The following is a 15,226-nucleotide window of genomic DNA, read 5'->3' as shown; positions in this document are numbered from 1 at the left end:
TACATTATAATTTGCTGCTTGGACTGCCCAGTTATATGCTTGAAAAAATGTTGCAAATTTACTATCACAATTTGAGTCATTTGACCTTTACTAATTACTGTAATTTACAGCATAGTGTTGGTAATATGAAGAAACAAATATATTGCTCCAAGTTATCAAGCAAGTGTCCCAAGTAACCACTCCCATTACTTGAGGGATCATCTGGGGAAAGAAAGGGAGTACCAGACTAAAGGAGTTTTAATATAAAAATGCATTTTTTTCCCAAACCTAGAAGATAAAAACCATGTATTGTGTTCTGGTTTAAAAGGAGTGAAGAGATGGTGTTCTTCAGCCAAAATCACAGCCTCAGCTTTTACTGATCGCTGATGCACAAGAGGGAAAACATCTGTGTTGTTCAGAGCAGCCGTGCAACTGTCCTTGTGGAGATGCAACGTTTAAAAGGACCCGTGCAGCATTATGACAACTGGAGAAACACACTCAAAATGTTGGAGGAACTCAGCAGGTCAGGCAACATCTATAGAGGGAAATGGACAGGTGGTGTTTCAGGCTGAGACCCTTCAATCAGGTCCCTGACGGTGTTTAGACTGGTGGTGGTGAAGAGCTTGATTGTTTGAGGATTAGCTAGACACCCTGCCAGTACTTTTCTCAGTAACGGATTTCAGTAGTTTACCATTGACACTGCTGTAGCTTCCTGTTTCCTGTCTCCCTTCTTTCTTCAATAGCAGCGTTAGATTTTTTGGTTTTCCAAAACAAGACCTCTCCAGAATCCAGGTAAATTTGATAATTACAGCCAACCCATCCACTATCACTTCTCGTACTCTCTAGAATGGAGGCCCTCAGGTCGAGGGAACCCATGAACCTTTAATTCTATAAGCCTGCCTTATATTTCAGAAAATTGACCATTATAGCACAGGACATGCCCTTTGACCCACAATGTTGTGCCAAACTTTTAACCTACTTTGAAACCCTTCCCTCCTACATAACCCTCCATTTTTATCATCTATGTGCCTATCTAAGAGTATCTTAAATGCCCCTAATGTAACTGTCTCTAACACAACCCCTGGCAGGACATTCTATGCAGCCACCAGTCCCTGTAAAGAGCTTACATCTAACATTTCTATCTTCCACTAGCCATTTCCTCTGGGAAAAAGTCTCTAGCTTTCCACTCAGTCTTTGACTTTGATCATCTTCATACACCTCTTGCAAGTTACCTCTCTTACTCTTTCACTCCAAAGGGAAAAGCCCAAGCTTGCTCAGCCTGTCTTCATAAGAAAAGCCCTCTGATACATCCTGATGAAGCTCCTCTGCACCTTCTCTAAAGCTTCCACATCCTTACTATAACGTGGCGATCAGAACTGAACGCAATATTCCAAGTGCAGTCCAACCAGTGTTTTGTAGAGCTCCTACATTACCTCATAGCTCTTGAACTCAATTTCACAAACTAATGAAGGCCAATGCATTATACAACAACATTCTTAACAACCCTATCAACCTACACGACAACTTTCTTTGCTTGTGATAGTGATTGCTTTGACTTCCTCCTTCTCTGTAACAGCTTGATTAGCTATTATCATTGAGATACCTCTAGAACCATTCGCTGCGAAGAAGAATCCAAAAATAATTAATTAAATTCATTGTCATGGCTCAGCTTCTTAGTATTCATTTCCCAGTCACATCTCTGAAGACTTTCTTCCCTTTTATATATTTTCAGAAGCTCACAGTGCCTGTTTAAATATTATGTACTAGTTAAGTCTCCCTAAATCTCCATCTCTGCCTCTTTATTATTTTTTTTGCTCATCCTTTGTTGGTTTCTAAATATTTCCCAACCCTCTGGCCTATCACTAGTTTTCACAGCACAGTGTCTTCCCTTTCAAATGCGTATCACCCTGTTCTTTCTTCATTATGAATGGAACGTTGCCTCGTAGAGCCTTCTGTCTCACTAGAATGACCTTCTCTGAGAGGAAAGTGTATCATTGTGAGTGCCTTCTCAAATTTAATCCTCATGAGAACAGAAGAAATAATTTTACTTATTAATTCACATACAATTTTCCATTTCAAAATGATAATGATTTAACAGTATAATGAAGGAATCACTTACATCTAGCAACTTTCATGATGGTTAAAAATTACAAATTCAGGATATGAAACTAAAAGTTGAACCACACCAGAATTAGTAATTAATTAGTTGTGCTGAAAAATCTGTCATTTCTGTTCCTTCCTGACTTGAGCGTGAAGATAATGTTTGTGGGTGGTTTTGCGTAAATTATTGACTGTGTAGGGCTTAATTATTGACACGCCTGTAAAATATTCACATCGGAGACAGTTTCTGAAATTGGTGAAGAATTTTGGCCAGGGCATATCACCAGGAGCACCCACGTCCCAAAGACACACAGGTTAATAGGGTAATTAGCCACTGTTAATTGTCCCTTTAATGCAGCATCTGGCAGATTTGATCAGAATGTAGGATTAATGTGAATGGGTGCTTAGTGGTTAGCAACAACCTGGTGGTTTGAAGTGTAACTTCAAAACATTACATTAATTCAAAGAAAACACAGGAATCCAAAAATACAGGTGTAGTTCAAGCTTGCATTGAGTCGTGCATGTATCACGTGATGTTTGCAATTAACATATTTTTACATATAACTTGTAATTATACATATGATTACTAAAATATTGAAATATCGAATATGCAAAATGCCTCTGTTTATCGAGCCTGACTCCTGCTGAATGGTGCTGACACCATGTATCAGCTGCTGACAAAAATAGGAAAAGTGTTAGCAGAAGATGCATGTCTATTGCAAGGGAAGTTTTGGTAGTGATTCCCTCTTACTGACAACACTAACTCTTCATTGCAAAGCTCCATTTAATCATTATACACCAGATAATGATTAGGAAAGGCCTATTGCTTTTTGTAATCACACACACAAACTGAGGGGAATTAAGCCCAGAGAGTAAAGGAGGAATTTACACTCATATTTGGGATCATAATCTTTAGACCATAAGACTATTAGACCACAAGACATAAGAACAGAATTAGGCCATTCAGCCCATTGAGTCTGCTCCGCCATTCAATTAAAGCTGATTTATTATCCCTCTCAACCCCATTCTCTTGCCTTCTCCCTGTAACCTTTGACACCCTTACTAATCCAGACACTATCAACATCTGCTTTAAATATACCCAATGATTTGACCTCCGCAGCCATTTTTGGCAATGAATTCCACGCATTCATTACCCTCTGGCTAAAGAAATTTCTCCTCATCTCATTCTAAACCCTAATCTGGGGTCCATGGAAGCCTTGTTTAACGGTATTGGTCCATGGCATAAAAAAGTTTGGGAACCCCTGTTCTAAAGGGGCATCCTTCTATTCTGAGCCTGTACCTTCTGGTCCTAGACTCACGCACTATAGGAAGCATCCTCTCCACATCCCCTCTATCTAGGCCTTTTAATATTCGATAGGTTTCAATGAGATCCCCCCTCATTCTTCTAAACTGCACTGAGTAAGGCCCAGAGCTATCAAATCCTCCTCATGCTTCAGTAGACTATTCATGTTGTCCATTCTTGGATCTGCCCACAGTTCCCACAAAGCCTAACTCAAGAACACAATGGTAGGGCATCCTTGTATCCTAGTGGTGCTGTGACATTGAATATCCAGCATTCAAATAGGAAGACAGAGCAGATACGTTTTCAAATTTGCGTCATTACATATTAATTTGAACATAGAGAATGTAATATAGGTTCTGCAAGCAGTAAAGGATGTTTTTCTGGAGGTAACATGCCAGTGAGTTGAGATGGCAAACCACAGAGGCTACCAGTCCAAGTGTAGAAAGCTGATCCAGAGTGTTCAGATAGACCTCTGCAAGAGAGGATGTGGATCATGGCCTGGCGTTTTGAGGACTGCCCTTTACAGCCTGGAGTCTGGATGGTCATGCTTCAACACTAGAATCAGAGTCATTTTCACAACATGGACGAATTGGTTTCTGTGCTGTATAACTCTATGACTCGATAACATCAAGCCTTGCTGGGGAGGCTGTCTTTGACAATGCTCAGAATCTTGTTTATTTCAATTTGAAGAGCTTATAGAACAAAGTGGGATTGAAGAGAGCTTCACATATTTCTGCCACCTGGCAAATGGAAAATGAAAGAGATGTGTACGTCAGAACAAGAACCAGCATCAGAGAGAGTTTGAAATTATCGACTTCTTCCTCCTACCATTGGGGAGGAAGTACAGGATCCTGAAGACCCACACTCAATGATTCAGAAACAGCTTCTTCCCCTCCACCATCAGATTTCTGAATTGTCTACCTCATTATTCCTGTTTTGCACAACTTATTTATTGTTGTAATTTATAGTAATTTTATGTTTTTGCACTGTACTGCTGCCTGAGAATAACATAAATTTCACATAATCAGCATATGTGATAAAAAATGATTCTGAACAAGTTGAATGTGCACATTGGTTAATTTAGTTATTCTCTTCCTTTCCTGCAAAAGAGAGAAACGTTGGACAAACCTTCTCTGGGTTCCCAAACACTATTCTGTACACACAGAAGAGGTATTAAAGAAACCAGTCATACTGACAGACCAGGACGTACCATAAGGCAGTGACTCACAGATCTTTGCCTAAAGTACAGATTGTAGATTTAAAATTGGTCTACAGGTCTACAGCAGATGCTATCTCATTGGCTCTTCATTCAACCCTGCAACATCTGGACAGCAAAGGTGCACACATCAGTGTGCTCTTTATTGATTGTGGCTCAGCATTTAACACCATCATTTCTTGTAAACTAATCAGTAAACTACAAGACCTGGGCCTCAGTACCACATTGTGCAACTGGATTCTGGGTTTCCTCATTTTCCCCAGTCGGTTCTGATTGGCAAAAACATCCCCTCCACAATCTCCATCAGCACAGGAGCACCACAGGGATGTGTGCTTAGCCCCCTGCTCTACTCGCTTTACACCTGTGACTCTGTGGCTAAGGACAGCTCCAACACCGTCTACTAGCTTGCTGATGACACCACTGTTGCAGGCTGTATCAAGGGGATGATGAATCAGCATACAGGAGGGGAATGAAGGGGTGTAGTAACAACAACCTCTCACTCAATGTCAATAAGACCAACGAACTGATTGTAGAGTTCAGGAGAGGTAATCATCGGAGGATGAGAGGTGGAGAGTGAATTTAAATTCCTGGGTGTCACTATCTCAGAAGCAGAAGCCTTGTCCTAGACCCATCATATAAAAGTAAATTGTGAAGAAAGCACAACAGTGCCTCTACTTCCTCAGGAGTCTCTGGAGGTTTGGGACGTCATCAAAAACATTGGCTGACTTCTATAGGTGTGTGGTGGAAAGTGTGCTGTCTGGCCCTGTATGGGAATATTAATGCCTTTGGTGAAAAATCCTACAAAAGGCAGTGGATTCAGCCCGGTACATCCCAGTACATCACGGGTAAAACCCTCCCAACCATTGAGCACATCTGAATGAAACATTGCCGTAGAAAACAGTATCCATCATCAAAGATCCTCACCAACCAGGACATGCTCTTTTCTCGCTGCTGCCATCAGGTAGAAGGTGCAAGTTCCTCAGAACTCCACCAGGTGCAAGAACAGTTACTGTAGAACACAGCACAGTACAGGCCCTTCAGCCCACAATGTTATGCTGACTCTTAAACCCTGCCTCCCATATAACCCCCCACCTTAAATTCCTCCATATACCTGTCTAGAAGTCTCTTAAACTTCACTAGTGTATCTGTCTCCACCACTGACTCAGGCAATGCATTCCGCACACCAACCACTCTCTGAGTGAAAAACCTTCCTCTAATATCCCCTTTGAACTTTCCACCCCTTACCTTAAAGCCGTGTCCTCTTGTATTGAGCAGAGGTGCCCTGGGGAAGAGGTGCTGGCTGTCCACTCTATCTATTCCTCTTAATATCTTGCATACCTCTATCATGTCTCCTGTCATCCTCCTTCTCTCCAAAGAGTAAAGCCCTAGCTCCCTTAATCTCTGATCATAATGCATACTCTCTAAACCAGGCAGCATCCTGGTAAATCTCCTCTGTACCCTTTCCAATGCTTCCACATCCTTCCTATAGTGAGGTGACCAAAACTGGACACAGTACTCCAAGTGTGGCCTAACCAGAGTTTTATAGAGCTGTATCATTACCCCGTGACTCTTAAACTCTATCCCTTGACTTATGAAAACTAACACTCCATAAGCTTTCTTAACTACCCTATCTAGCTGTGAGGCAACTTTCAGGGATCTGTGGACATGTACCCCCAGATCCCTCTGCTCCTTCACACTTCCAAGTATCCTGCCATTTACTTTGTACTCTGCCTTGGAATTTGTCTTTCCAAAGCGTACCACCTCACACTTCTCTGGGTTGAATTCCATCTGCCACTTCTCAGCCCACTTCTGCATCCTATCAATGTCTCTCTGCAATCTTCGACAATCCTGTACACTATCCACAACACCACCAACCTTTGTGTCATCTGCAAACTTGCCAACCCAACCCTTCTGCCCCCACATCCAGGTCGTCAATAAAAATCATGAAAAGTAGAGGTCCCAGAACTGATCCTTGTGGGACACCGCTAGTCACAACCCTCCAATCCGAATGTACTCCCTCCACCACGACCCTCTGTTTTGTGCAGGCAAGCCAATTCTGAATCCACCTGGCCAAACTTCCCTGGATCCCATGTCTTCTGACTTTCTGAATAAGCCTACTGTGTGGTACCTTGTCAAATGCCTTACTAAAATCCATGTAGATCACATCCACTGCACTACCCTCATCTATATGCCTGGTCACCTCCTCAAAGAACTCTATCAGGCTTGTTAGACATGATCTGCCCTTCACAAAGCCATTCTATCTCTAAGAATCTTTTCCAACAGCTTTCCACCACAGACGTAAGGCTCACTGGTCTATAATTATCCAGACTACCCCACTACCTTTTTTGAACAAGGAGACAACATTTGCCTCCCTCCAATCCTCCGGTACCATTCCTGTGGACAACAAGGACATAAAGATTCTAGCCAGAGGCTCAGTAATCTCTTCCCTCGCCTTGTGGAGCAGCCTGGGAAATATTCTGTCAGGCCACGGGGACTTATCTGTCCTAATGTATTTTAACAACTTCAACACCTCCTCTCCCTTAATATCAACATGCTCCAGAACATCAATCTCACTCATATTGTCCTCACCGTCATCAAGTTCCCTCTCATTGGTGAATACCAAACAGAAGTATTCATTGAGGACCTCGCTCACTTCTACAGCCTCCAGGCACATCTTCCCACCTTTATCTCTAATCGATCCTATCTTCACTCTTGTCAACCTTTTGTTCTTCACATAATTGAAGAATGCCTTGGGGTTTTCCTCTACCCTACTCGCCAAGGCCTTCTCATGTCCCCTTCTTGCTCTCCTCAGCCCCTTCTTAAGCTTATTTCTTGCTACCCTATATTCCTCAATAGACTCATCAGATCCTTGCTTCCTAAACCTCACTTATGTTGCCTTCTTCATCTGACTAGATTCTCCACCTCACTTGTCACCCATGGTTCCTTCACACTACCATTCTTTATCTTCCTCACCGGGACACATTTATTCCTGACATCCTGCAAGAGATCCCTAAACATCGACCGCATGTCCATAGTACATTTCCCTGCGAAAACATCATCCCAATTTACACCCGCAAGTTCTAGCCTTATAGCCTCATAATTTGCCCTTCCCCAATTAAAAATTTTTCTGTCCCCTCTGATTCTATCCTTTTCCATGATAATGCTAAAGGCCAAGGAGTGGTGGTCACTGACCCCCAGATGCTCATCCACCGAGAGATCTGTGTCCTGCCTGGTTCGTTATCTAGTACTAGATCTAGTATGGCATTCCCCCGGTTGGCCTGTCAACATACTGTGACAGGAATCCATCCTGGACACACTTAACAAACTCTGTCCCATCTAAACCATTGGAACTAATCAGGTGCCAATCAGTATTAGGGAAGTTAAAGTCACCAATGATAACAGTACTGTTATTTTTGCACCTTTCCAAACTCTGCCTCTCAATCTGCTCCTCGGTATCTCTGCTGCTACCAATGGGCCTATAGAATACTCCCAATAGAGTAACTTCTCCCTTCCTGTTCCTGACTTCCACCCATACTGACTCAAAAGAGGATCCTGCTACATTACCCACCCTTTCTGTAGCTCTAATAGTATCCCTGACCGGTAATGCCACCCTTTTTCCCCACTCTCTATCCCTTTTAAAGCACTGAAATCCAGGAATATTGAGAATCCATTCCTGCCCTGGTGCCAGCCAAGTCTCTGTAATGGCCACTACATCATAATTCCATGCATGTATCCAAGCTCTCAGTTCATCACCTTTGTTCCTGATGCTTCTTGCATTGAAGTACATGCACTTTAGCCCTTCTACCTTACTACCTTTACACCCTTCATTCTGTTTCTCTTTCCTCAAAGCCTCTTTGTATGTTAGATCTGGCTTTACTCCATGCACTATACTTGCAGCTCTCGCATGACCTTTCTCCTCCTCCACCTCACTATCTGCTCTAACACTCTGGTTCCCCTCCCCCTGCAAATCTAGTTTAACCCCCCGGAGCAGCACTAACAGACCTTCCCGCAAGGATGTTAGTCCCCCTCCAGTTCAGGTGCAACCTGTCCCGTCGGAACAGGTCCCACCTTTCCAGGAACAAGGCCCACTTGTCCAGAAACATGAAGCCCTCCCTCCTGCACCAACTCCTTAGCCACGTATTTAGCTGCATTATCTTCTTATTTCTAGTCTCACTAGCACATGGCATGGATAGTAATCCTGAGATTGCAACCCTGGAGGTCCTGTCCTTCAACTTTGCACCTAACTCCATAAATTCTCTTTTGCAGGACCTCCTCCTCCTTCCTATCCACATCATTGGTCCCTACATGGACCATGACATCTGGCTGCTCACCCTGCCTCTTGAGAATACCGAGAACTTATCCGAGATATCGCGGACCCTGGCACCAGGGAGGCAACAGACCAACCGGGATTCTCGATGTCCTCCACAGAACCTCTTATCTGTCCCCCATACATCAGGCTCTTGAAATAAAGGGGATAACTATACTCATTTATCTTTATTTTATGCTTGTTATTTATTGCTCTTTATATTTGCATTTGCACAGTTTGTCTCTTGATCCTGTTTACAGTTACTCTTCTATGGATTTGATAAGTATGCCTGTAGAAAAAGAATCTCAGAGCTGTAGTGTATGAACTCTGATCATAAACTTTATTTTGAACTTTAATTGGCCCCTGAATCCATGAAAGGGTTTGCTTCAGTGGACGTGATGATGCACAGAAAACTTGGGGCATGTGTTGGACAGCTTCAGCTGCATCTGGAAGAAAAAGTGGAAGCAAGGCAGCTGAAGCAAAACCAACATCACAAGATGTGCTAAAAAAGGAAGAGGTTCAAATTACATGACAAGGTTCACATAGCTGGCTGGTTGGAGATGAGAAAATGGCATATTGGATGGATTGAGGGGGATAACTGGTTCCAAAAATAACCTCATAAGAATAGGTAAGAGATATAGAATGGGTCTTATAGATCAGCAAGCCTAGTGCAGGAAGATATTAAACATATTCCTGAAGCAACTCCTACTATTGTTGTAGGAGATTTGGAACTGAACATGATGGAAGAAAATTAAGATATGACACCTTCAGCGAATGCAGAGGTGAATTCTGTATTCACAACACCTGTAGAGTCTCCAACACTGTCAGTACCGCCAGTTGAACTTTGTCTTTTTGTTTGTTTTCTCCCTAGCCTTCAGTCTGTGGTTTTGTATTGCCGTGTGCTCTTGTTTGTTTTCATGCCCCGTGTGCTCCTGTCCCTGCTCCTGCTCTACTCCGGCCCCTGTATTACTGAGTACTCTGCCTCTCACCTGTTACCCATTATTAATTGTTTTGCTGCCAATTCTGTCTCATTGTGCTCCACCTATCATCTGCCTCTCTGTTTACTGCTCAGTGTATTTCAGTCCCGTGTTTTCACCTGCTTGTTGCCAGATTGTGCCAGTGAACTTTCCTGAGCTTTTCCAGCATTTGTATCTGAACTCTGTCTGTCCGAACATCAACTCTGACTGTTTCCCGATTCTGGTCTTTGGATTTCTGTCGAATTTTTGATCTCTGCCTGAACTTTGATGGCAACTTTGTTGCCCCTCTGGATTTGCTGCTCAGTAAATATCACAGTGCGCACAGTACTTGGTCTGCGATTGAGTCCCTGCTTCAGCGCCCTGACAAACACCATCTGCAGCAGTGCAGGTCCTAAGATGGAAGAGAATTTGATATTTGGTAAATCAGATAAATTAGCACATTTGATAAACTAGTTTCAATCTTTCCTTCCAGTTAAAGAGGGCACAGTGGCATACTCAACACATACAGTACCTTATAGAGTCACTTCCGCTTCCCACGTATTATTCTGATGCTTTGTGTGTTATTTTTACAGAGGCTAGGCACCTACATCACACACTGTCTCTCCACCTTCAGCTGAGAGGGGTGCAGGTCAGTCCTTTCTCTCTGGTGTGTGCGCTCTGTTGTATCAGTGTTTGTGGTAGTCCTCATCCAGCTACTCTTATGTTCCATGTAGATGGACATAAGAGTGAGGGAAGGTTCAGATATTGCTGGCTGGTGCAGTATTCAACGAGCAGACAGACATGACATGGACTGAAATGAGAGAAAAGAGTTCTTGGAATAAAATTCTGATATATCTGTAGTGGAAGCAGTTGAGGGTTTAAACCATTGTGTCCGGAGACAGAGCCAGATGACTCACTCTTCCCTATATTTGTCTGCCTCTCCTTACACAGCACCTAAGGCCAGACACAATTATCTTCCTGCACACCTCACTCTGTTGCATATTCCATCTGCCAGCACTGTGGAGACTTGTCTGCACTGGGTGTGACCCCATCAAAGAATCACTGAATCTGGTGCAGCCCTTGCTCAATGGAAGTCACTTCCCTGAATATCGCTGACTTACATTAACCCTTGAAAGTGCCAGATGGGCAAATTGTCCAGCTTGGAGATGTGAAACCAGGAGCTCGTACAGTAAATATCAATCCCCTGAATTGGCGACCAAGTTTCACCTGCACTATTTTTCCTCCCTAGTTTACAGGTAGCATCACATTAATACTGGGATGAGGTATGGACTGTACCAATTAAAATGTTAAAATTAATATTAACATTGCCACTGTCATGGCCACAGATTATCCCAAGCACTTTTGTATCTAATAAATACCTGTGAGGATTGCTGCTTCACTGTGAGAAACAAAGTCTGAAGCAAAAATGCTCCATCAACTCAGCAGATCAGGCATTATCAATGGAGATGAATAAACAGTTGACTTTCTGGCCGAGACCCTTCTTCAGGACTAAAAGGAAGGGGGAAGACTCCAGAATAGAAAGGTGAGGGAAGAGGAAGGAGGCTAGCTGGAAGGTGATAGGTGAAGCCAGGTGGGTGGGAAAGGTAAAGGGCTGGAGAAGAAGGAATCTAATATGGGGAGGAGAGAGGACCATAGGAGAAAAGGAAGGAGAGGACCCAGAGAGAGATGATAAGTAGGTGAGAAGAGGTAAAAGGCCAGAGTGGGGAATAGAAGAAGAGGGGAGGTGAAGGGAAACTAAATTTTTTTACCAAGAAGTAGAAAAATAATCAAAACTTGTCCCAACAGGTTGGAGGCTACCAAGACAGAATATACGATGTTGCTCCTCCACCCTGAGAGTGGCCTGCCTCATCGTGGCACAAGAGGAGGCCATGGATCGACTTGTCGGAACCCGGGTGGGAATTGGAATTGAAGTGTTTGACCACTGGGAATTCCAGCTTATGGCAATGGTGCAAAGGTGCTCAATGAAGCAGTCCCCCAATTTTCGACAGGTCTCACCAGCATAGAGGAGGCTGTATCAGGAGCACCAGACTCAATAGACAACCCCAGCAGATTCCCAGGTGAAGTGTCGCCTCACCTGGAAGGTCTGTTTGGGGCCATGAATGGAGGTGAGGGAGGAGGTGAATTGGCAAATATTGTACTTGGGCTGTTTGCAGGGATGAGTGCTGGTAAGGAGATTAGTGGGACATCACAATGTTGTATAGCTCAGAAAAGGGATCTCCAACCCACCATCTTACACAACAGCTTTTTTGCCTGTTTACACTAATCCTGTTACTGTACTAGTTGTGTCTGATTCCCCCACTTCTGCTGGTAGTGGGTTCCAGATATCAAACACCCTCTGTGTAAAAGAATTACCCTTCAGATTCCTTTTAAAACTCTTCCCTCTAATCTTAAACCTGCTCCTTCTCAGTGGGCATTTCACGTGGACAAGAGACTTATGGGATGCTGGAGGAATAGGGAGCGGGGTATGAGTGTAGTATTTATTGGAGCGACATCTCAGCCATTGTTGGGGAGGGGGCACCTACTGGAATATTGGTACTTGTGTCCAGACTATGGCTGAGCCAGTTACGCTGAGGGGTTTTGGGTGTACAGTCACTTTAAGGGTTAGAGGAAGACCAGTTTGAGGGATGAGAGGCAAGTTTTCAACTTAAAGATCATCCTGCTGAGGTCATTCTGTGCCTGGACATCACAGTGTGGAACCACAGATCCCCTTTAGGTGACGCTGGATAAGACCACCGTATCATGTGGAGGCCAGCCTCAGTGGGAGAGGCACCAGCCACTCACACACCCACAAAGCAGCACCCTGAGGTCTGCACTATAAGCCTTCCGTCACACTCCACGAACAGCTCTTCAAAGGAATTCAAGCATGTAGTGCAGGTAAGTGTTGTGTCCCTAAATAAACTTCCAGGGCACTGTTGGACCTGAAGATGATAGTATCCAGAAGCATTCTTCAGAGGTCAAGAAGGAGGTGCAAGTCTTATGGTCACAGCTGCTTAATTAGCTGCTGGTCACAGTACAAGTTACACACAGTCAGCTTGTACTAACAAAGCAAGTAAAGAGTGGAGAAAAGAACAAAGAACTAAAGACTGGAGACCCAGTGGTCCCTCTTTATATGACAAACTAGTGGGAGGTTTCTCTGATAAGAACAATCTGTGAGACAACAAGGCCAGTCTTAATTTATGCTGCCATAGCATCTCAGGCTCACCGACAGAAACGGCAGAAGCACAGAACTAGCTATACTACAAATTACTGAAAATCCACTGAATGTTTACAGACATTCAGGTGATTTTGCAAAGATATAAGCCAGCTAAAAGAAAGTTAAATTACATGAAAAATAGCAATTTAAATTCTAATCCAACATTGAGTGCCGTATAAGAACACAGTCTTCAAAGCATACAGAGGTATCAGATCCAGGTATGGAGGTCATAGTGAGAGCAAGTTATGAAGACCATGTAGATTATTGTATATGGAGCTTAGAAAAATAGAGGGCTATTGGTAATTACTAAAGTTAGTATATGTTCAGCACAGCATAGTGGGCCGAAGGGCCTGTATTATGCTGTAGGTTTTCTATGTTTCTATTTGACATCCAGAAAGAAGGCACATGCAGGATGAGATTCTACCTTTGTCAGGGAGTGGGCCTCCACCAGCCACAGCGTGTGAAAAATTATTCCCAGTTCCTCATTTATCATTCCACCAATTGCCACAGCCCTCTGATTAGGGAACTATGTTCTTTCTGTTCCCATAATTATAAGAACCTCAATTAGGTGTTCTATCAGCCAGCTCTTGTCTAAGTAAAATAACTCAACCCTGGCCAATCCTGCCTATTGATTAAAATTCACCAGTCTTGGTAATTCATTGACTAAGTGAGCTAAGGAATTCAGGCTGGCAGAGTGGAGGAATCACCTGGAATAGTATATACTGTGAAGACTGGAACATGTACGTTAGCAATAGATGCCCAGAAAATTCTGTCAGGGAAATTAAAGTGAAAAAGAACCCGGATAATGGAAATAGTTGGTTCTCCAACATTCTGTGCTCTTTGTTGTTGGCAGTTGCTTAGCTTCAGCTGTGCATGTCAGAGGTTGTCTGAGTGACTGCAGCTTCTTTAACAAGACTTCTATGTGTAACACACACATTCCCAATACGAAAAACATTAGCGGAAATGCATCAAAATTTGGATAATGCAAATCTACTGTAACTCTATTCTTTAAAGTATTTCGACTCATTATGTTACGGTCTGATATGGCAATTTAAATGCACAGGAATGCTCTGAAGAGTGATGGACTCAACCCAATACACCATGGGCACATCCCTCCCCTCTACTGGTAGCATCTGCATGATGCACTGCTTGAAGAAGACATCTAGCATCATCAAAGTTCCCCACCATCCAGTCTATGCCATCTTCTCACAGCTGCCATCGGGCAGGAGGTACAGAAGCCTGAACTCCCATACCTCCAGAGTCAAGAACAGCGAGTTCTCTTAAACTATTCAATCCTTGGACCAGCTAGCACAATCACAATGACTACAGTTGACCAACACTATGATAGCTTTGATCACTTTGAACAAGAATGGACTTCTTTGTTCTATTTGTGCTCTTTCTTGTAAAAGTTGCATTGAATTTATGTTTTTATGTTTTCTTGTAAATGTTGCTTAAGTATGTGATTTTCTGTGCTTGTGATGCTGTTGCAAATTTTTCTTTGCACCTGAGCATACATGTAATTATGCATATGACAATAAACTCAACTCTGTCTTTTACTTCGAAATCTGAAATTAAAACTGAGAACAAATTCTGTACTTTTATGATTGAATGCACAAGCTTTTAATTGTTTGCGTCTTTATATTCTGACTCAGAAAACCACTGAGTCATCACTGGCCATTTTCTGTCAGCTTTGTCACTTTTTTCCCTTGAACTTTGACCCACTGATCGAGTCTCACAGTCTTATCATTGACAACAGGTTGCACAAAGAAGTTTTTTTTTGCTCCTTAAACTGTTACATGAAGTTGTCCAATCTCACCCTATTAGAGAACTTCCCTTTATTCCACCCACCCCACTCAACCTTCCAAGTTAGAAACTAACTTGGTTTCTATTTTCTAGTTTCGATTAAGGGTCCTTAACTGAAACTGTTCTTTTTTCCACAGATGCTGCTTCATTTGCTGTTCGAGTGTTCCAGCGTTTTCTATAAAACTCATCTCATTGTCTCAGATAGATGGATTTAATTTAGAATATTTGAAACTCACAATTTAGAAAATGTGCCTGTGAGATTGCTGGAAAAAGCAATTGAACAACAATGCACTTGTTTTTGCTTTGCCGGTCCGTGAGCAGTAACCACAGCAACACCACTTATTGCTTA

At 42.9% G+C, this 15,226-nt stretch overlaps 1 long non-coding RNA gene across 1 annotated transcript in view; it reads left to right on the top strand.

The window, feature by feature from the left end:
* LOC140731869 (uncharacterized) overlaps positions 1-14,608 on the top strand; it is a 51,465-nt gene extending 36,857 nt beyond the window's left edge. The window contains exons 2-5 of the long non-coding RNA XR_012099928.1: positions 308-502; positions 10,454-10,509; positions 11,667-11,773; positions 14,138-14,608. This is a non-coding gene — a long non-coding RNA (uncharacterized lncRNA). The remainder of the gene's footprint in view (positions 1-307; positions 503-10,453; positions 10,510-11,666; positions 11,774-14,137) is intronic.
* Positions 14,609-15,226: the final 618 nt, after the last annotated feature.

The sequence above is a fragment of the Hemitrygon akajei genome, chromosome 8 (genome assembly GCF_048418815.1).
Source record: "Hemitrygon akajei chromosome 8, sHemAka1.3, whole genome shotgun sequence".
NCBI classification, from domain to species: Eukaryota; Metazoa; Chordata; class Chondrichthyes; order Myliobatiformes; family Dasyatidae; genus Hemitrygon; species Hemitrygon akajei.
The sequence above is the reverse complement of the archived record's forward strand: the minus strand, read 5'-3'. Positions and strand labels throughout refer to the sequence as shown.